The following is a 19,850-nucleotide window of genomic DNA, read 5'->3' on the forward strand; positions in this document are numbered from 1 at the left end:
AGTATGACACATGCAAACACTGATCTCAATGAAGTCCTTCAAGGTATCTGGCTTCTCGGTCACTTAACGAAACCGATGACTGACTAATGCATCCTTCTTTTCTTTTTTTAATGTGGAAGGCTTCGACAATTTCTCTGGTTAGTTGGTTTCCATGACGGAATACTACGGTTGTGTCACTAAACAGTGGTGAGCAGCCACACTGGGAACAGTGTCTCTTTATGTGAGAATGAATGTCAGTTCTTAATGATCGCTTGTGTTCTAAAAGTCGGGTGTTCAAACATCGACCCGTCTGGCCGATGTATACCTTTCCACAAGTTAGCGGCAAGCAATACACGACTGATAGGCTACACTTAACAAACTTTGTTGTGTGATTTACCGTACAACTACCAGCATTAGTGTTTACTGCTATGGAAACTTTACGGTCTAGTTTGGAACATATTTTACTAAGCTTGTTGGGTGCCGAAAAAACTAGTTCTAGGCCATAGCGATTACCTACGTTTTTTAAGTTATGGGCAATCTTGTGCGCATATGGAACTGACGCTATGTTCTTCCTCTTTTCATTACTTGTCATTTTTTATGAAAGTTGTTGCGTACGTGACTAATCAGCTTGTTAGCCGATCTACACAACAAGTGTTTTTCGTACCCAGCATTTTTAAGCCTGATAATTTGTTGGTTGAAGCTTTCGCTAATTTTTTCTGGACATGACTTTGTTAAGGCTCCTCTCAAACATGAAAAGGCTATGCCACTCTTTACAACTTTAGAATGTGCCGATCGGTAGCTAAGTAAGGGTTTTTCCGTTCGCGGATTGTTTGACCAGCATACATGTTCTGCTGTGGCATCTAACTCAATATCCAAAAACTGCAGTTTGTGATTGACTGGTAATTCATGAGTAAATTCAAGCCCTCTACTATTTTTCTTGAATACTTTCAAAACCTCTGCGACCATTTTATCCCGACCATCCGATTCAATAAAAACCAAAAAGTCATCTACAAACCGAAACACTTTGAGTGCAAGCCCTTTAAGGTTTAAATCTATTGCCTTGTCCATATTTGCTAAATAAATTGTGCTTAAAACCGGGGCTACTTTCGAGCCTATTGTGATACCGGATTTTTGTCGGTACAAAGCCTTGTTCCACATAACAAATGTCGACCTAAGGTAAAAGGTTAACAATTCAAGAAAGGCATCCACCGATACACCACACTTATTCACAAACTCTAACTCATCGTTTTCTTCTGTTATACATTGCTTTACACTTGACAATAGCGGACCAAGCGGGATGTTGTAATACATATCTTGTATGTCTACGCTGAAGAAATAGCATTTTCCTGGGTTATGTGTGCTTAAATACGAAACTAACGCCTCAGAGTTTGGCAGACTGAAAGGATCCGATACATTCAAAGTCTTAAGGTGACACTGAAGATACGAAGACAAGCATAGTTGCCACGAGTCCCTTTCGGATACCATGGCTCTGAATGGAACATCAATTTTATGAGTCTTTGCCGCAAAAAACAACTCAAGATGTAAGCTACCTGCGCTTTTTACTGCTGATGCAAGCCGTTCCAATTTACTGTTCTCTAGTAAAGTGAGGGCCATTTGCTTAACCTTGTTTGCCTTTACATCTACATGGACAAAATTATTTTCTATGGCTGCCAACGCCTTATCTTGAAAGAGACCTTCCGGTATGACAACCAAACAACCTTCCTTATCTGACGTATGAAAACGCAAGCTGTTTTCTACACCAAAGTTCACTAAATTCCTTACGTGATGTTGTTTTCTGTCACTGGTTATTGCCCTGGAAAGCACATCGACGCACTCGGTAATGAATCTTGGACGATCCTCCTCCGACACACGACGCGCCATGGTCTTGACCAGTGTCACTTTTTCCGGTGGAGAGAGCGACGGTTCGAAACAGAACTTCGGACCCAGTCCAAGGATCTTTTTGTACTCTTCGGGAACTGAAACCTCCCCCAGAACGATCACTTTTCCTTCTGAAGGTTGTGTCTTTTTTTGTTTTGGCAAGTGCGGTCAAGTGGTTATGGCAAGTGGTTATGGGTTATATATGAAGTGCTGCTTCTGAAATAAAATTAGTTGCGAGTGTAGCGAGTGTCGTGTGTTCTTGTCCTCTTCGTCCCCGTGAAAATTGTGCTACAACACCATATGGTTAAATGATGTCTCACCAACTAGCCCAGCTCTCGACCCTACTGAACTTCATTTCTATTACAACGGGCCCTTTTATATGTTCTAACAACTTCATCCTATATGAACCCAGCTCCCTGGCCACAGTCTTGGCTATTTGTGTTTGCAAGGCAAGGGTGGCGTCCTGGAATGTCAGGTACAACGTGTGCCCCAAGGAACTCGTAATTATGTGTGGTTTTCTTCAACCTTCCTCGACACACTCAAGAAGAATATGCCGGATTGTAAAATCCGAATTATGGAGACAGGCAAGACATTTCAAGGAAACTCTGAGGATAGCTTGTGCCGTACGTTACGACAGGGAGCCTAACAGACTCTTCAAGGAATGGTGCAGGACGTCCAACAATTTGGCGGAATGGTTATGGGACAACACGAGACCGCACTTGCCAAAACCAAAAAAGACACAACCTTCAGAAGGAAAAGTGATCGTTCTGGGGGAGGTTTCAGTTCCCGAAGAGTACAAAAAGATCCTTGGACTGGGTCCGAAGTTCTGTTTCGAACCGTCGCTCTCTCCACCGGAAAAAGTGACACTGGTCAAGACCATGGCGCGTCGTGTGTTGGAGGAGGATCGTCCAAGATTCATCACCGAGTGCGTCAATGTGCTTTCCAGGGCAATAACCAGTGACAGAAAACAACATCACGTAAGGAATTTAGTGAACTTTGGTGTAGAAAACAGCTTGCGTTTTCTTACGTCAAATAAGGAAGGTTGTTTGGTTGTCATACCGGAAGGTCTCTTTCAAGATAAGGCGTTGGCAGCCGTAGAAAAAAATTTTGTCCATGTATTCCATGTATTCCATGTGTCCATGTATTCCATGTGTCCATGTAGCGATCATTAAGAACTGACATTCATTCTCACATAAAGAGACACTGTTCCCAGTGTGGCTGCTCACCACTGTTTAGTGACACAACCGTAGTATTCCGTCATGGAAACCAACTAACCAGAGAAATTGTCGAAGCCTTCCACATTAAAAAAAGAAAAGAAGGATGCATTAGTCAGTCATCGGTTTCGTTAAGTGACCGAGAAGCCAGATACCTTGAAGGACTTCATTGAGATCAGTGTTTGCATGTGTCATACTCTTCTTTTTGTCGTTTTAAAAATTTTGTTTCAAACACGTGTGAATTCCCGCAAAATTTTTTGGTTTTTTTATTTGATGTTACCCAGGGCTCTTTTAGTTATGTCATCTTAAGGTGTACGCGTAACTGCCGTGTACTATCGCTTGAGTCTGCGCATAAGCTTCTGTTGGCAATGATTCAATGTTCGTAGTTCTTTTCTGTGTCGCTAGGGTTATGGGTTATATATGAAGTGCTGCTTCTGAAGTAAAATTAGTTGCGAGTGTAGCGAGTGTCGTGTGTTCTTGTCCTCTTCGTCCCCGTGAAAATTGCGCTACTACACCATATGGTTAAATGATTTCTCCCTTTGCGAGGCGGGTGTCTATTGTGTCGTGGACAAATACAGCCGGGCGAGCTCCCTTGTTGCTAGCATGGTCGTGAAAATACTCTTCTAGCCTGAGATTACGAGCAAAATCCTCTATACCCCGCATCAACTTAAATTCATCAAACACGCCAGAGGTTGGACAGAAATTTCGGCCTTTTGAAAGAACCCTTTCCTCTGCAGGGAGGATTGTAACGTCAGAAAGGTTGACTATGCTGGCGTCCTGTTGGCTTATCTCCGGCAATGTTTCAGGTGTTCGGAATAAAGCAATTGGCGAACTCCTGATTTTTTTCACCTAGGGTGCTGCTCGAACATCGTCCCGCAATAGTTTCCGACCTTTATTTTGCCTAAGGCGTTTAGCTTTCTTTCCCCATGTACACTAAGCAAATGTGCTTCGTGAGGGACGAGCTGCCTAGATAGCGTAGTTTCTTCTTTCGAAAGCTTACCAATTGACGTTTCATAGTGATTTATGATAATGCGAATAAGCTCAAGTGAAGCATTGGTCAGCACATTCCGCCACCTAAGATTATTTGCAGTTGACAGTTCAGAGGTAGCAGGGTTCACATAAAGCCTAAGGCCTTTGGGAATTTTGGATGCATTTACATATTCCCTGAGGCACGCAACATGCAGTTCCGCGCGAATGCGTTTTTCAGTCACCTTCCGGCACTTCAGAAAACATGCAGAAGCAGTGCCTAAATTTTGATTACGAGAGAAGTCCTGTAGTCTTTGGCTACTTGCGGCTGGATTGTTCGGAGACTGAGTTCCGAACGTTGGTTGACACTCTCTCTTGATCTTGAATTCTGTTTCGGGGAGCTTGGGGGCTGTTTTGTCGGGTGGTCACACCAGGACGACGTGGCGTCAAGAAATCTCCTGGGGAAAAGCTGGCGGATGTGGCTGCTATGAGGCTTGAACCCTCGAAGCAGGAATGTAGTCCATCGGCAGCGAGGACTCGATAGGCAGGTATCCATTCGAAACCATGATTGATGAAGTAGACTACACTGGATCGACGACAGAAGTTGCGCAGCATGCCGTTGAGCTTGCAGGCTACCGAGTTACATCATCGGACAAAACCTAGATTTCTGCCGCCATATCTCCGATTTGGGCTTCTTGGTAATATCAGGCTGACATAAATCCGGGATATCTTGGGTCGCTCTATCCGATTGTGGTCTATTAATGAGCGGTGTTTGCGGAAAGCTGTTTCACCACGCGCGCAAGATAAGTTGTTGGTACCGAAATGCAGTAGGAGGGTCCTGGTGGTGTTAGGTACGAAGTCTAGCAGAAAGTGCATGTCTTCAATTCGGGCACCAGGTTGAGTTATGAAAGCAGGCGTACCTTATTGATGTGGATTAAAGTACTTATGCACGTACTTCATGTGCGAGTCACTGATTATGTTTGTGTTGGCGGGGGTCTTTGGGTACATCCAGAAAGTCGTCTTTGCAAGGTCCATTGCGGTATATATAGGGTGTGGGGATGGCACTGATGAGGTGCGCAGGTTGTAGTTATGTCCGGCAGGCCTTCGTCGTTGTAGGGAGGATTTCGGCGTTGGGCTCCCGGCGAACGTGTTCGTTGGCAGTTCCGGTGTCCGCAATAGGGGGACGCGGTTTCGTAGTTCGGCAGGCTTCCCTTTGAGGAGTGGTGTAGTGGTGCTGTCGTGTAGTGCTTTTGGTCTCGACATCCGCAATGAAAGGACGCGTGTTGGCTGTTCAGCAGACTTCCCCCCTAGTAGTGGTGCGCTGTTGATCATGGTGAGGGGGTGCTTGTGGCTCGCGGGAGTCACAGTTTCACTGATCGTCGGGAACAAATCTGTGATGTTGGGTGGGTTTGGGGCTCCTGGTGTATGTTGATATGCGGAGTTCTTGTCGTGGGTGTCTTGTTGTGTTGAAGGTATATTGACGGGAGCTGCTGGTTGAGTCGACCAACCCGTGGTAGCTTCCAAGTGTCTGCGACCGAGTGCACTCTTGAGGGTTTCGGCAATCAAAAGCTCTTTTTTCCCCCACACCGAACCGCCAGTGCCGGGAGGCGCCGTATGGTCGGGAGGAATACGTTAGTGAAAGAAAGCCTACACAAACCGCTGACATCAGAAAGGTCAAGGGGAGAATGAGGAGAGAGATGAAGGGGGATGTGGAAGGAAGAGTGGAAAGGGGGCGCCCGAGGGGAGTCCATCGTATCTTATTTTTCTTTTTTCCCTCTTTTTCTTCTTTTCTCTTTTCTTTTTCTTTTTTCTTTTTTTTCCTTTTCTGTCTTTTTTCCTCTTTTCTTGCCCTCTGATTTCAGATTGTATAAAGCTGAGCACCAACAAACTGTACTTTTCATCCTGATGAAGGCCAGACTCTAGGCCGAAACGTCGTAATAAACCACGTTGTATATATATATATATATATATATATATATAGTGTGTACCTAAGGGCTCGTTTTTCCGTGTTTTTACACAACAATTATAAGATCTAACAGAAAATAATGACAAGGAAAGTATAGGGGAAGATATTAGACCAAATTTTAATGTATTTATTAAGAAAAGTGGGTGAAAAGATAACTTCTCGTGGGCAGTATTTGAATCTGTGACCTTCGAATGACGCGTTCGATGCTCTACCACTGCGCTACCACAACAGCTATCCCCCAGCCACTTTTAGGGTTTATGTGTGAATTAAACTTGGGAGGGTCAGTCAGCGCCACTAGGAGCCATGGCGGCGAGTGTGGCACACTCTTTTGAGCCTGTTTGGGGTCACGTAGCACGTGAACTTGTTACGAGTGGGCAGCTGACCAACAGTCCCTGAAATACAATCTAAAGGCACTAAGGCTGCCAGTACGAGACCCTCGATAATGAATAAGGGAAAGAGGTGTATACCTAAGGCTCGTTTTTCCGTGTTTTTACAGAATAATAATGAGATCTAACAGACAATAATGGCAAGGAAAGTATAGGGGAAGATATTAGACCAAATTGTAACTTAAATATAAAGAAAAGTGTGTGAAAAGATAACTTGCCGTGGCCAGGAATCAAATCTACGACCTTCGAATAACGTGTTCGATGCTCTAACCACTGAGCTACCACAGCGGCCTTCCCTTCATCCACTTTTTTGGGGGGTTTATATGTGAGTTTAGAAGTAGGAGTGACAGTCAGCGCCAACTATAAGCTAAGCGACGAGTGTGAAAACACTCTTTTATGCGCATGTTTGGCGTCACGTAGCACGTGAACTTATTATAAGCGGGCAGGTGATCAATAGTCCCTCGTATACAACTTAATGACACCATGTCTGCCAATACGAGACCCTCGTTTAATGAAATAAGGGAAAGAAGTGCATACCTAAGGGCTCGTTTTTCCGTGTTTTTAACACAATAATAATGAGATCTAACAGACAGTAATGCCAAGGAATGTACAGGGGAAGGTATTTGAACCAATGGAATGTAAGGAAGAAGAAAGAAAAGTGGATGTAAAAATAACCAGCCGTGAGCAGTAATTGAACCTACGACCTTCGAATAACGCGTCCGATGCTCTAACCACTGAGCTACCACAGCGGCCTTCCCTCCATCCACTTTTTTGGGAGGTTTATATCTGAAATTAGAAGTAGGAGTGTCAGTCAGCGCCATCTATAAGGCAAGCGACGAGTGTGAAAAGACTATTTTATGCGCACGTTTGGCGTCAAGTAGCACGTGAACTTATAATGTGCGGGCAGCTGATTAATAGTCCCTCGTATACAACCTAATGACACCATGTCTGCCATTACGAAACCCTCGTTTAATGAAATAAGGGAAAGAAGTGTATACCTAAGGGCTCGTTTTTTCGTGTTTTAACACAGTAATAATGAGATCTAACAGACAGTAATGCCAAGGAATGTACACGGGAAGTTATTAGAACCAATGGAACGTAAATAAGAAGAAATAAAAAAGGATGAAAAAATAGCCAGCCGTGAGCAGGAATCGAACCTACGACCTTCGAATAACGCGTTCGATGCTCTAACCACTGAGCTACAACAGTGGACTTCCCTCCATCTACTTTTTTTAGGGAGGGGGGGGGGGGGTTATATGTGAATTTAGAAGTAGGAGTGACAGTCAGCGCCATCTATCAGCCAAGCGACGAGTGTGAAAACACTCTTTTATGCGCATGTTTGGCGTCCCGTAGCACGTGAACTTATTATGAGTGGGCAGTTGATTAATAGTCCCTCGTATACAACCTAATGACACCATGTCTGCCATTGCGAGACCCTCGTTTAATGAAAGAAGGGAAAGAAGTGTGTACATAAGGGCTCGTTTTTCCGTGTTTTTAACACAATAATAATGAGATCTAACGGACAGTAATGCTAAGGAATGTACAGGAGAAGTCATTAGAAGCAATGGAATGTAAATAAGAAGAAAGAAAAGTGGATGAAAAAATAACCAGCCGTGAGCAGGAATCGAACCTACGACCTTCGAATAACGCGTTCGATGCTCTAACCACTGAGCTACCACAGCGGCCTTCCCTCCATTCACTTTTTTTTTGGAGGGGGGGGGGGGGGGGGTTATATGTGAATTTAGAAGTAGGAGTGACAGTCAGCGCCATCTATAAGCCAAGCGACGAGTGTGAAAACACTCTTTTATGCGCATGTTTGGCGTCACGTAGCACGTGAACTTACTATGACTGGCAGCTTATTAATAGTCCCTCGTATACAACCTAATATATACACACACACACACACACACACACATATATATATATATATATATATATATATATATATATATATATATATATATATATATATATGTATGTATATGTATATATATATATATATATATATATATATATATATATATATATATATATATATATATATATATATATGTGTGTGTATGTATGTAAACAGAAGAAGCTCTTTTAATGGGCCAAATTACTTGTGAAGAGAAGAAACACAGCTTAGCCGTTGTCTTATTTTATTACCAACGGTTTACCAAAGAAAAAGACAAGAAAAAAAAGAAAAAAAGAGGAGAAGAAGAGAAGAATAAGATACGGTGGACTCCCCTCGGGCGCCCCCCTTCCACTCTTCCTTCCACATCCCCCTTCATCTCTCTCCCCTTTCTCCCCTTCACCTATGCTTCCTTTCACTGACGCATTCTTCCCGACCAGACGGCGCCTCCTGGCACTGGCGGTTCGGTGTGGGGCAAAATAGAGCTTTTTTAGGAAGTTCTAAGCCTTTAACTACTCGGAGTCCCGTCAACATTTCGTCGTAGAAAGAGGGGTGCCGCGTATTGTGGCAGACGCGGGTAAGCGGGCGCAATGCGAATTTCTTGCCCGCTTCTGGATTACGCGTGTAGTGGGGGTCTCCCGGCTGTGCACAGGGTTGCTGTTGAGCATGTCATGCATGGCACGATTGATTGGGTAGTAAAATAAAACAGAAAACAGACTACAGCTCCACTTAGGAAGAGTAGTTACACTTCCAATTGTTTTAAGTTGTCCAGTGCCCTTCGGAGCTGCAGGGCCGTGAACTCAGTTACTATTTTCGTTATTGCCGTTAATGTTTTCTAATGCTTCAATTGCTGCAAGTGTACCAGGATTCTCATTAACTCTCTATCGGGGGTGTTAAGTCGGTGGATAAGGTATGACTCTCGTTGTTCACGTTCTCGATTTGATTTCAATTCCGTCTCTAAGAGCGTTACTGATAGTTTGTCGCATGCAGGCCGGGAAGATTGGAAAGTTTTGATAGAGATAGACTTGGGGCTGATTTCGCATCGGCTATGTGATTATCGAAGCGAACCCTAATCGGTGTTTCTGTTTGTGCGATGTACTGCATACCACACACGTTGCATTCGAGTAGGTATACCGCATTAGGGGAATCGCATGTTAGGTTTCCTCGTATGTCTATCGAAAACTTGGATTGTGTGCTGGTTGCTTTGTGCATTTCTCGCATCGCCTTACATACAAGACATCGTGGCTTTAAACAAGGTCGGCATGAATTATTTGTTAATTTGAGAGTGGAGAAGTCTGTCTTTGAGGTTACGTGGTCGTCGGTAAACGACGCCTGGAGCGGATGGGAATGCGCGTTTCAGACGTTCACTTTGTTCCAGAATTTTGTAATGTCGTTTAAGGATTTTGTTTACATTGGGGAAGTTTGTGCTGTAAGTCAAGCAGAGGTTTGTTCGTTGTCTGTCTTCTTGTGGTGGTCGCTTCATAAGTAAGTCTTCACGCTTCAGTTTTCTCGCTTTTTGAACAGCGTCATTGATTACATGTGGGGGGTATTTTTGTTTCTCGAGCATAAGTTTTAGCCTCTGTGAGCTCGTGTCAAAGTCAGCGTCTCTAGAGCAGATTCGCTTAAACCGGTGAGCCTGGCTGTATGGAATACTGTTTTTACAGTGGCGTGGGTGATTGCTTTGGTAATGGAGGTATTGTTGTCGATCCGTTAGTTTGCGATATAGGGTGGTAGAGAGCTTCTCGTCTTGTATCGTTATGGTAACATCAAGAAAATTTACGGTAACTTGCGAGTATGTGTGTGTGAAGTGTATGTTCGGATGTACAGCATTCTAAGTGTGGATAAAGCTGAGAAGTTCGTCCTCGCTGTGGGTCCAAATAAGAAAGATTTCGTCTATGTATCTTCTGTATAACATTGCTTTCAAGGAACTTTGTGCAAGAAATTCAGATTCTAGCTTTCCCATAAATATGTTGGCATAATTAGGTGCCATTTTGGTGCCCATAGTGGTCCCGCTGATTTGTCGAAAATACTCTTGGTTAAACTCGAATGAAGTTAATTCGAGGACCATCCTCGTCAAAGTTGCAATGGCAGAGAAATCTGGGATGTTAAATTGTCTATGGTTTGTGTACATGTTTTGTAATGCAGCTATGCCGTCATCGTGAGGAATATTTGTATATAATGAAGAGAAATCAAGAGTAACCAAGTACGAGTTTTTCGGCACACAGAGACCTGCAAAGTCTCGAAGAAATTGTGTGCTGTCTTTTATGTACGACACGAGGGTGCATGGAATGTGGCTTATTAGTTCGTCCACGTACCCTGATATGGGTTCAGTTATTGTACCGATTCCTGATATGATTGGTCCACACGGGTTACCGAGTTTATGAATTTTGGAAGGATGTAGAAGTGACCTGGACGAGGGTATGCTGCTCGCATTAGTTTGTGGTCAGTGATGGTTAGCTTTTCTGCATCCAACAGTTTCTTTAGTTGTGTTGATACGATACGTTTGTATTCGTCTGTCGGATCACCTGGGAGGCGTTCGTGAAATCTTGAGTCGTCGAGAAAGAAGACGAATTTTTTCCTGAGTGGAACGCTGGTTTCAGTCTTTGTTATTCTTTCTCGCGTTCTTTGGTGCTTGTGGAAGACGGCGCTTTTATGTCTGGGGAAATGGACGTAGAATCACCAGGGCCTCCACCAATACGTTCGGCGTCGTCTGTGGTCACTCTAAGAAAGCGCTCCGGCCACCCAAGTGACGTCTACAGTGAGGACATGCTGATATACTCTACGGCCAGCAATGAGAGCTCTGATGAAAGTGACTTTGTGCCCGTGGCAAAACACAAGGCGAAGAGGAGGCTGCTTACGACATCTCCTTCCCAAAGTAAGGCCACCCCGAATATTCAAGAGCCACCGGTGCACACCATTTTATTTGTCCCACTGAATGCCGCTGACAGCATGAACCGACTTAATCACCAGGTCACGTCTATGTCACTTGAGGTGCTCGTTCCGGGACAAATAACAGACGTGAGAATCTATGGCCGCAAGAACGTTCTGGTGATAGATGTTACGCAACGTACTGCTCTCGACGTATTGACCAAGGTGAATGTGCTGGGGAACATCAAAGTGCGTTCTTTCATACCAAATGGCAAGGACTCTAGGGCAGGCGTTATCTACGACGTCGACACTTCTATCAGCGATATTGATTTTCCCACTCTAATCAAACCAGTGACAGAAGCTACTATAATCTTGCAAGCCCGCCGTCTCGGGAACTCACGATGGGTGAAACTATTTGTCAAGGGTGGCAGCCTCCCAACTCAAGTGAGAGTTGGTCATTTTCGACACACAGTACGGCCGTTCGTGCCGAAACCTCTTCAGTGTCGGAAGTGCTGTAAAATAGGACACGTGAGTGCTGTTTGCACAAGTTCTGCTGTGTGCTCCCAATAATCGGAGTCGCACAACACGGAAGCCTGCCAGGCAGAACATCACAAATGCGGCAATTGCCAAGGTCCTCACGAGGCGTCATCAAAGCAGTGCCCAAATCTGAAGAAGGAGATGCAAGTGCTGAGGCAGATGGCCAGAGACGGTTCCACCCACAGGGAGGCTGCTGCCAAAGAGCTACGTCGGTGTTCGCGCCATAGGAAAACTCCTAGGACATCCTCTGCCAAGGCCAAGGATACACCGCTACCCCATATCACGCACTCACCACCACAAGCATCAACAAGTGCCAACAACAAGCATTCTCAAAAAGACGCAAGAAACATTGACCCTGACGCGTTGCCAGCGCTGCCGTCAGTGACATCACCAGTAGAGCCACAGCATCGCCCGCTGAAAACTACTTCAGAGCGAGTAAGTCAAGAAAATCAAGATAACGAAAGAATAGACGTGATTAAGACTCTCATGAAGACAATTCGAGTACTCCTGACCGGTGCAACAACATTCAGGCTCCGGCTGGCCACAGCACTCTTCAAATATTGGACGCTTTGAATCCGGTGCTATCAAATCTAGAAAACCACCATGGCTTTTTCTCTGCAGCCCTTCCGAAAACAAGTGAAAGAGGCATCAATTTTTCAATGGAATGCTCGAGGTCTTAAACCCCGCATTTCGGATTTTTGACCATATGTTTTCAGGAATCAGTTTCCAACTATTGTAATTTGTGAACCACGTCTTCACAAAGCTATACAACTTTCTAAATACGAGGCTTTCAGATCTGCAACCCGTAACGAAACCAGTAAGGTCATTGTTCACATCAGGTGTGAACTCACATGTATTGAGCATCCAGTAACACCGGACGACAGCAACCAATACGTGTGCCTGACAGTTAAGCGTAAGAACGTGAACTTCACGCTAGTGGCAGTATATATTTCACCTTCAGGCCGTTTTGACCCAGCAAGATTAAGCGCCATTATATCAGTGACACCTGGGCTATGGATTATTACCGGTGATTTTACCACTCATCACCACCTGTGGGAAGCCAGAAGATGGACCGTTGGGGAAGAAATGTGTCCTCCTTTGCATCTGACCACCAACTATATTGTTTTAATGACGGCACTCCCATGTTTTTAAAGGGTCTGACATATAGTAGTTGTCTCAACTTGACTTTTGTGTCAAGTAGCCTAAGTACCAAGGTGCAGTGGTTCGCGGACAATGAAACGCATGGCAGTGACCACATCCCCACCTATATAAAGATCAAGGGGCTAAGCAAGTCGCAAATCCCACCCGCTTCACGGATAGAGTGGTCAAAGTACAGATCATCCACAGAGAAGCCATGCGAGAGAAACCAAGAAGGTTCTCTTGAAAGCCTAGAAGGTATAATGAAGGCCGCTATCCAAGAGGCAACGTTTAATTGTGGACGTTTGCCCGATTTTTGCAAATATGAGGTGGAGTTGGAGCGACTTCGCGCAATCCGTCGTCACGCCGAACGACGTATAGGCACACGAAATCCATCTACGACTTCAGGGAAGCGAGACGTCTACAAAAGAAGAATCAACGTCGAATCAATGCACTACAGTCGCTACGATGGAAGTCACTATGCGAGTCGCTTGATCCCCAGAAACCTGTTTCGCAAATGTGGAGAATATACCGCAGCCTACGAACATTGCCACAACAGCGTCGTCCGTTCAAATGCCTTGCTCTCCACCAAGGCCGGCGTGAAATCGATGTAGTGGAAGACTTCTGTGCCAGGGTTGCAAACAAGGGGTCCAGGATCAACATGAGTAACCTACGAAACGCGCCGGTGTCCAGAGACACTCGGATGGACAATATGTTTTCTCTAGAGGAGCTTCAGGCAGCATTGGCAGCATGCAAGCGCTAGTCATCGCCTGGACCCGATGGAGTCACTTACATGGCCCTTGCTAACCTAGGACGAACAACTCGGCTTGCCATTCTAGCTGTATACAATGACTCGTGGAGCAACGGTTTGGTTCCTTCTTCGTGGAAGTGCAGCCGCCTTGTGCCCCTGCTCAAACCAGGCAAATCGCCTCTGGACATGGCCTCCTATCGCCCCATCGCGCTTGCCAGCTGTTTTGGAAAGGTGATGGAGAGAATGGTGCTGACTCACCTGAAGTGGTACTCGAACATAACAATATATACCGCGATGCTTTGACCGGCTTTCGACGTGGACGGTCTTCTATAGACAATGTTGTTGATCTTGTCACGTCAGTACAACAACATAAAAGCCTAAAGAGATTATCAGCGGCACTGTTTTGGATATTAAGGCTGCCGAGGCCAGGATTCTGGCCCACGAGGGGCTAGTTCGTTAAACGTCCACCACGTGCCGCATGAAGTTGAACCCTCCCCCTCGTTCCCTCTTTTCTCCTCCCACCACGGCGCTGACGAGTTCCCTACGGAAATGGCCTCGCTCTTCAACATGTTCTCGCCCGCCCCTCCTTGCGGGAACCAAAGAATAGCGACCCGCTGTCAGTGCATTCTTACTCACGCCGTTTAAGAGCCAGCCTGTGTAGAGTACGCGAACAGGTTCCGGACCAGCCATGAACAATTTTTCAGACTGAGGACTTCTTTTTTTTCTTGCCTTGGTTGAATTCGAGTCCTCACAGTTTTGATATAGTCATAGATAATTTATATACGAGGAAGCTAGGACCAACTGCATTACATTCTTTAGTTTTTTTCTCGTCGTAGGTAATCTATTGTAATCATAATATCAGGTTCAATACTTAATTTGTGGCTAAGCCATATTACTTTCCAACCCAAACTTTCTGTAGGGTAAAACAAAGTTTTTAATTTTGGTTTTTTATCTACTAGGCTATTGAAAAGCACGCAAAAAGTTAAGAAAGATGTTAGTAGAAGATTTTCACAAGAGAAGCATGTCCAGTATATTGGACACTGGGATTAATTTGTTGAACAAATAGGTACATATATTCTGCTATTCTCTTAGATAGGGCGCTGCTTTTGGCCCTGTTAGGTTATTAGTCTTATATAACATAAGCGGGGTTTGTTTTGTCCCGAGAAAAAGTTGATCCTCTTCGCTGATCTTCTTCATGCTTCATGCTGTTGATATATTCCCAGCATGCCCCAGTTTTATTTTTATGACTGGGCTTGAAGAGTGTCACGTCAAGCCACCTCTTGTTTTCTTTTTTTCCTTCTAAATTGAGCACGATGTGCACCAATTGCATCTTGGTGTGAGTGTACTGGACATAGGTAATTGTCGCATTGCCAGCAAAGTTTTTATTAGAAAAACTACATTTTTGCAACAACGTATCGAAAAAACATGACAGAACTCACACAATTTAAATTATTTCAATGGTGAAATATATGTCCTGAAATACTTTTGTATACTTGAACGCATCATGCGCACGCAGTTTCGCGTAGATTACGCAATTACTTCTAGTTCCCGATAAATAGGTGGAGCTGAAGGGTGAACCACACCTAAAAACATCTTACTCGACTCTTACAGAAGCTACCAAAGTGGTTTTAGTTCTGACTGTAGCTCTGCTTATTTTTATTCATCACTTTTACCGTCATGTTTTTGTCAGCGACTAAGTATATGTACCACCCTGCTGAAATCCCCAAATGGTGATTGCAGTAACTGCAAATAAATAGTAATAATAAATAATGTATTCAGTACATTAGTCAAGGGGCAGGAAAGAAATGTGCTTGTTAACTACATAGTAAACGCTCCGAGATTGTACTGTTCGGTTATCCTTTGCGGAAGCTCTTTCGCTTTCTTATTTCTTCGTAGAGCTTATTCTTTGCGTCGATGTGCGTAAGGAGCTAAGTATAGTTCCACTGAGAAAATAGCACCAGATGCTCGGGACCGACAGCACAGTGTAAGCTGAAGGAGCGGCTTTTGTAGAACTTTTTGTAATTTAGTGTTAACCTCTCATTTGCTGGCATCTCATTGCATGTGTCTGATTTTATAAGGTACTCAGCATAGTTCCGTAAACTGTACTTCAAACAATGCCTGCTTCAAGGGACAGCGTGTGTCTGATTGTTTTTCCGCTACTACCTGACAATATTTAATTTAACGAGATTCGCAACTTCAGATTATGCAGCATCGTGTGTTTAACAAAAGATTTGCTACACCTAGAACTATTGTGTCTCTATGTTTTTGGCTCATTTCAATCGCCTTGATATATTACAAATAGTAATAGCTAAATTATTTATGTAACACTTCATCTGGCGAGATTTCATTGCGACATGTGAAGGGAAATTTCATAGCGTTATTGCGCACATTACAACTGCTTTATGCAACAGATATTCGAATGTGCAACGATCTCCGCATTTATGATAAATGTGTTGAAGGCCTGTGCACCAATAAAAGAGCTATCGAATGGGGTCCTTGGCGTACGATATAAGGGCTAGCATGCTTAACTTATAAGCAATTTTAAACCCACACTGCTAATTCAGGTGTACATCTCAAGTATGTAGCGCTTCCTCTCGCCCCCGGATGTTGTCGGAATTCAGAGCTTGATTTTGCGATAGAACAGTGAATGCACCATAATTATTGCCTATATTTAATTGGGAAATATTGATGATAATCCACCTTTTCACTCAACGGTCTCGCTGATGTATTTGTAACCATGGCAACGGCAGGAACACTAATCATGCTGCAGCCAAGAAAAAAAAGTGATGCAGAACATTTTTTATTAGTCTATAAAACAGGTATTTATTGATAATATTCCTTTAGTTGTTAACGTGAGGTCATTACTGGCAGAAATATGCTTTGATTTTCCTTCCAGGAAGAAAGAAAACTGATGTTTACGTTTGGTGCCATCGTATACAGTGTTACAGCTTCGATCCTCCCACAGTTTAGACAAGAGCGTAGGATGAAAATTTAGGTGAATTACATGCTTTATACATGTGGCATTTTATTTTCAACGGCAGAGTGTTTAAACTTCATTTCCAGCCTAGCCCGACGGCCTCTCTGAACTTGGAACACATGTGTCAGCTAAGCGTAAACAAAGCATTGATATATATATATATATATATATATATATATATATATATATATATATATATATATATATATATATATATATATATTCAGCAGGAAGTTCAAGGGGTCTGGTACGTATAAAGAACACAAGCGAGTACACGTACGAAAGAGCAATACTTTTATGCCAACGTTTCAGCCGTGGCACGGCTGAAACGTTGGCATAAAAGTATTGCTCTTTCGTACGTGTACTCGCTTGTGTTCTATATACCCTGACGTGGTACGGCCCTGACGAAGGCCGTGCCACGGCTGAAACGTTGGCATAAAAGTATTGCTCTTTCGTACGTGTACTCGCTTGTGTTCTATATATATATATATATATATATATATATATATATATATATATATATATATATAACGAGCCGATAGACTGATGTAGCAAGAAGGGAGAAAGAAAACTGAGGAAGAGGTAAAGTAAATGAAAGGAATTGGGGTAGGCCACCAGCATCGTTGCTTCCACAGTCTTCTCGTGTGCGCCAGTAAAATCTGCTTTTTTTTTCTTAAGCTCAGCAATAACGATCGTTTATATATTAATGCTATACAATTCGCATTTCTTCGCACAGTGCTAAAGCGCCCGAAGTGGTCTAGTTTGTAAATGTTACAAAGGGAAGCGACAATAAAATGCATCATGAAACTAGAATTGCATTTTGTTGATAAGCCTGCCTTTTTTTTTAAACTGTTCACCGTACAGGTAGGTGAACACACTAAGTGCTCATATTAAAATATTGATCACAGATGGTAGGGTTACATTCTTCGTGCTGAGGTGTACGTGACGAACTACTGGAGGAACAGCTGAGTTTTAGTGCCGGAAAGCAACACAGTAACACAATATTTACCTACGGCATTTGTTTTTTTCAATTATGGTATACAACAACATAAATCACTCCAAACATTTTTTTTTTCAGTTAGCGTGCCTTTATTAATACATCTCGGCAACCTGGTTCTGCATTTATCAACGAAAAAGTTCACTCTTTACACTTTTGTGACGCCCCCTCGAGAGGTACAAACTGACAAAAATATTACCCAGCGTTGTGCATTTAGATAGCTCTTGTATTCTTTCCGTTTTTTGCCTGCGTTTTTGTTATTTAAGCAGGCGTCAGCATGGGTAGAAAACGATCACTGTACCGTGTAGAGGGACCCGTGAAAGACACACTACGCGACAACCTTCCCTCGCTGGTCACCCCACTGGCAGAAAAATAGTTGAAGCCAGCCAAGCGCATTGTCATCCCATATGTGCCGGGCGCCAGTGAAGAGCTCTCTGCGATTCTCGGAAAATCAGGGGTCGAGGTGGTTCGCAAGCCTGCTTCGACAATCACCCGCTTGCTACCACGGCCGAAGGAAGAAGCAACACCAGCGAGTAGCCTGCAAGTTGCCGTGTTCATAGTGTACAGCCAGCTACGTGGGCAAAAGCGAATGTTTGCATTCAGAAAGCCCGTGGAGCGGCCGAAAGGCTTGGACTGGCGTTCGACGAGGGAGTCAGCCGCTGAGCGCTAACGTGCGCCTTGCCGGGCAGCAATAAACTTCCGCTCCCACTCGTTAAGATTACGCCAACTTAAGGACGACGTCAGGAAGGCAGAAGTGCAACGCGGCGCTTTTGCAGAGAGCTCGAGCAGCCCGACCATATGATCGATTTCTACAGATTTCTGTTATAGAAACAGAGAGGAAGTTCGGAAGGAGGTCCTTGCGTGAGTCCTGACACATTTACAACACGCCAACAAACTTGAACCGCTATCTAGGAACGATCTCCTCTGTATACGTTCACGGCTTCGGAAACGTGTTGGAAATGGAGAAATACAGTTTTGGCGAAACAAGACACGGATATGTTTTGTGACAAACACAGACAGATCCTGAGGAAGTACCAAGTCGTTCCTCACACCCCCGGCCCTCTACGAACTTCCCAACTTCTTAAATCTTCTAACGAGCCCGACAGATTTCTGCCAAAATGCCTACATTTAAGCTTATAGAATTCACACTCCACAAATTAACGACCTCCAAAAAAGCAAAAATAAAAAAAAATGTAGTGTGTAGTGCTGGCTGCTAAAATGTTGCTGTTGATTTAGAAATATTTACTTAAACGTCGTATATATATATATATATATATATATATATATATATATATATATATATATATATATATATATATATATATATATATATATATATATATATATATATATATATATATATATATATATATATATATATATGTGTGTGTGTGTGTGTGTGTGTGTCTGAATATCTGCATGTATTTTGCTTTGCTAATAAGCACCTGAAGTAGCAGATTTATACTTTGTGTAATTGAGTTGCTGCTTTGGTCTGCGTTCGTGCCATCGTCATTCATGGAGCGTGCTTGTCTTGGAAGTTGATACCACGAAGAAATAAGTGAACGAATTCAAGCATACACGCCTGGGTTTTTGTAAATTGGCTAACTTTGGCAACGTTGGTCGATCTGAAAGCGCGGAGATACTTTTGTAGCACCCGAAAAGCTAAAGCATTACAAAAAAATCTGGTGGGGGTCAGAACCCCCTCATTCACATATAGTTACCATCCTGAACGTCACCGAAGTGCACGTTGAAGGACTTGAGGCATCTACTAGAGCACTGTGTGCTTAGTAAAACTCTTGGCACACACAGAATATCCTAAATGTGAAGGTGTTATCGCTCAGCGTGGGAACTATGTAAACTTCTTTTACCGACATTGTCCAAGTCCCGTCCCTCTGAGGCTGTGCTTCTGAATCATGGTGCAGTGTATAATACTGAGCAAACACTTGTACTCGAGCAAATATAGGAATAGACGGCAGTGATGTCGTCAATCGTATGTTTTCATGAGTCGTTCTGTCGTCGGAGTTTTATAGCTGCCACCACAAACCGAATCACAGTAACCAAACTTGTCGTCAATTTGTAATAATCCAATTGGTACTCAATTCGTAGTCAATTTGTAGAATTGAGTCATGTAAAATACTCCGAAAATATTGAGCCTGTAATAAATTCCGAGAAAAGTGAAATATTCCTGTCATTGATAGAGTGGTGGCCTATAGCAAGAAACATACCTGCAAAATACGACGCAGTTCATTTGTAATCAAACATGCGCTGCAAATCAATCTTATGATATATTTTGTAATGTG

The sequence above is a fragment of the Rhipicephalus microplus genome, unplaced genomic scaffold (genome assembly GCF_043290135.1).
Source record: "Rhipicephalus microplus isolate Deutch F79 unplaced genomic scaffold, USDA_Rmic scaffold_16, whole genome shotgun sequence".
Lineage (NCBI taxonomy): Eukaryota > Metazoa > Arthropoda > Arachnida > Ixodida > Ixodidae > Rhipicephalus > Rhipicephalus microplus.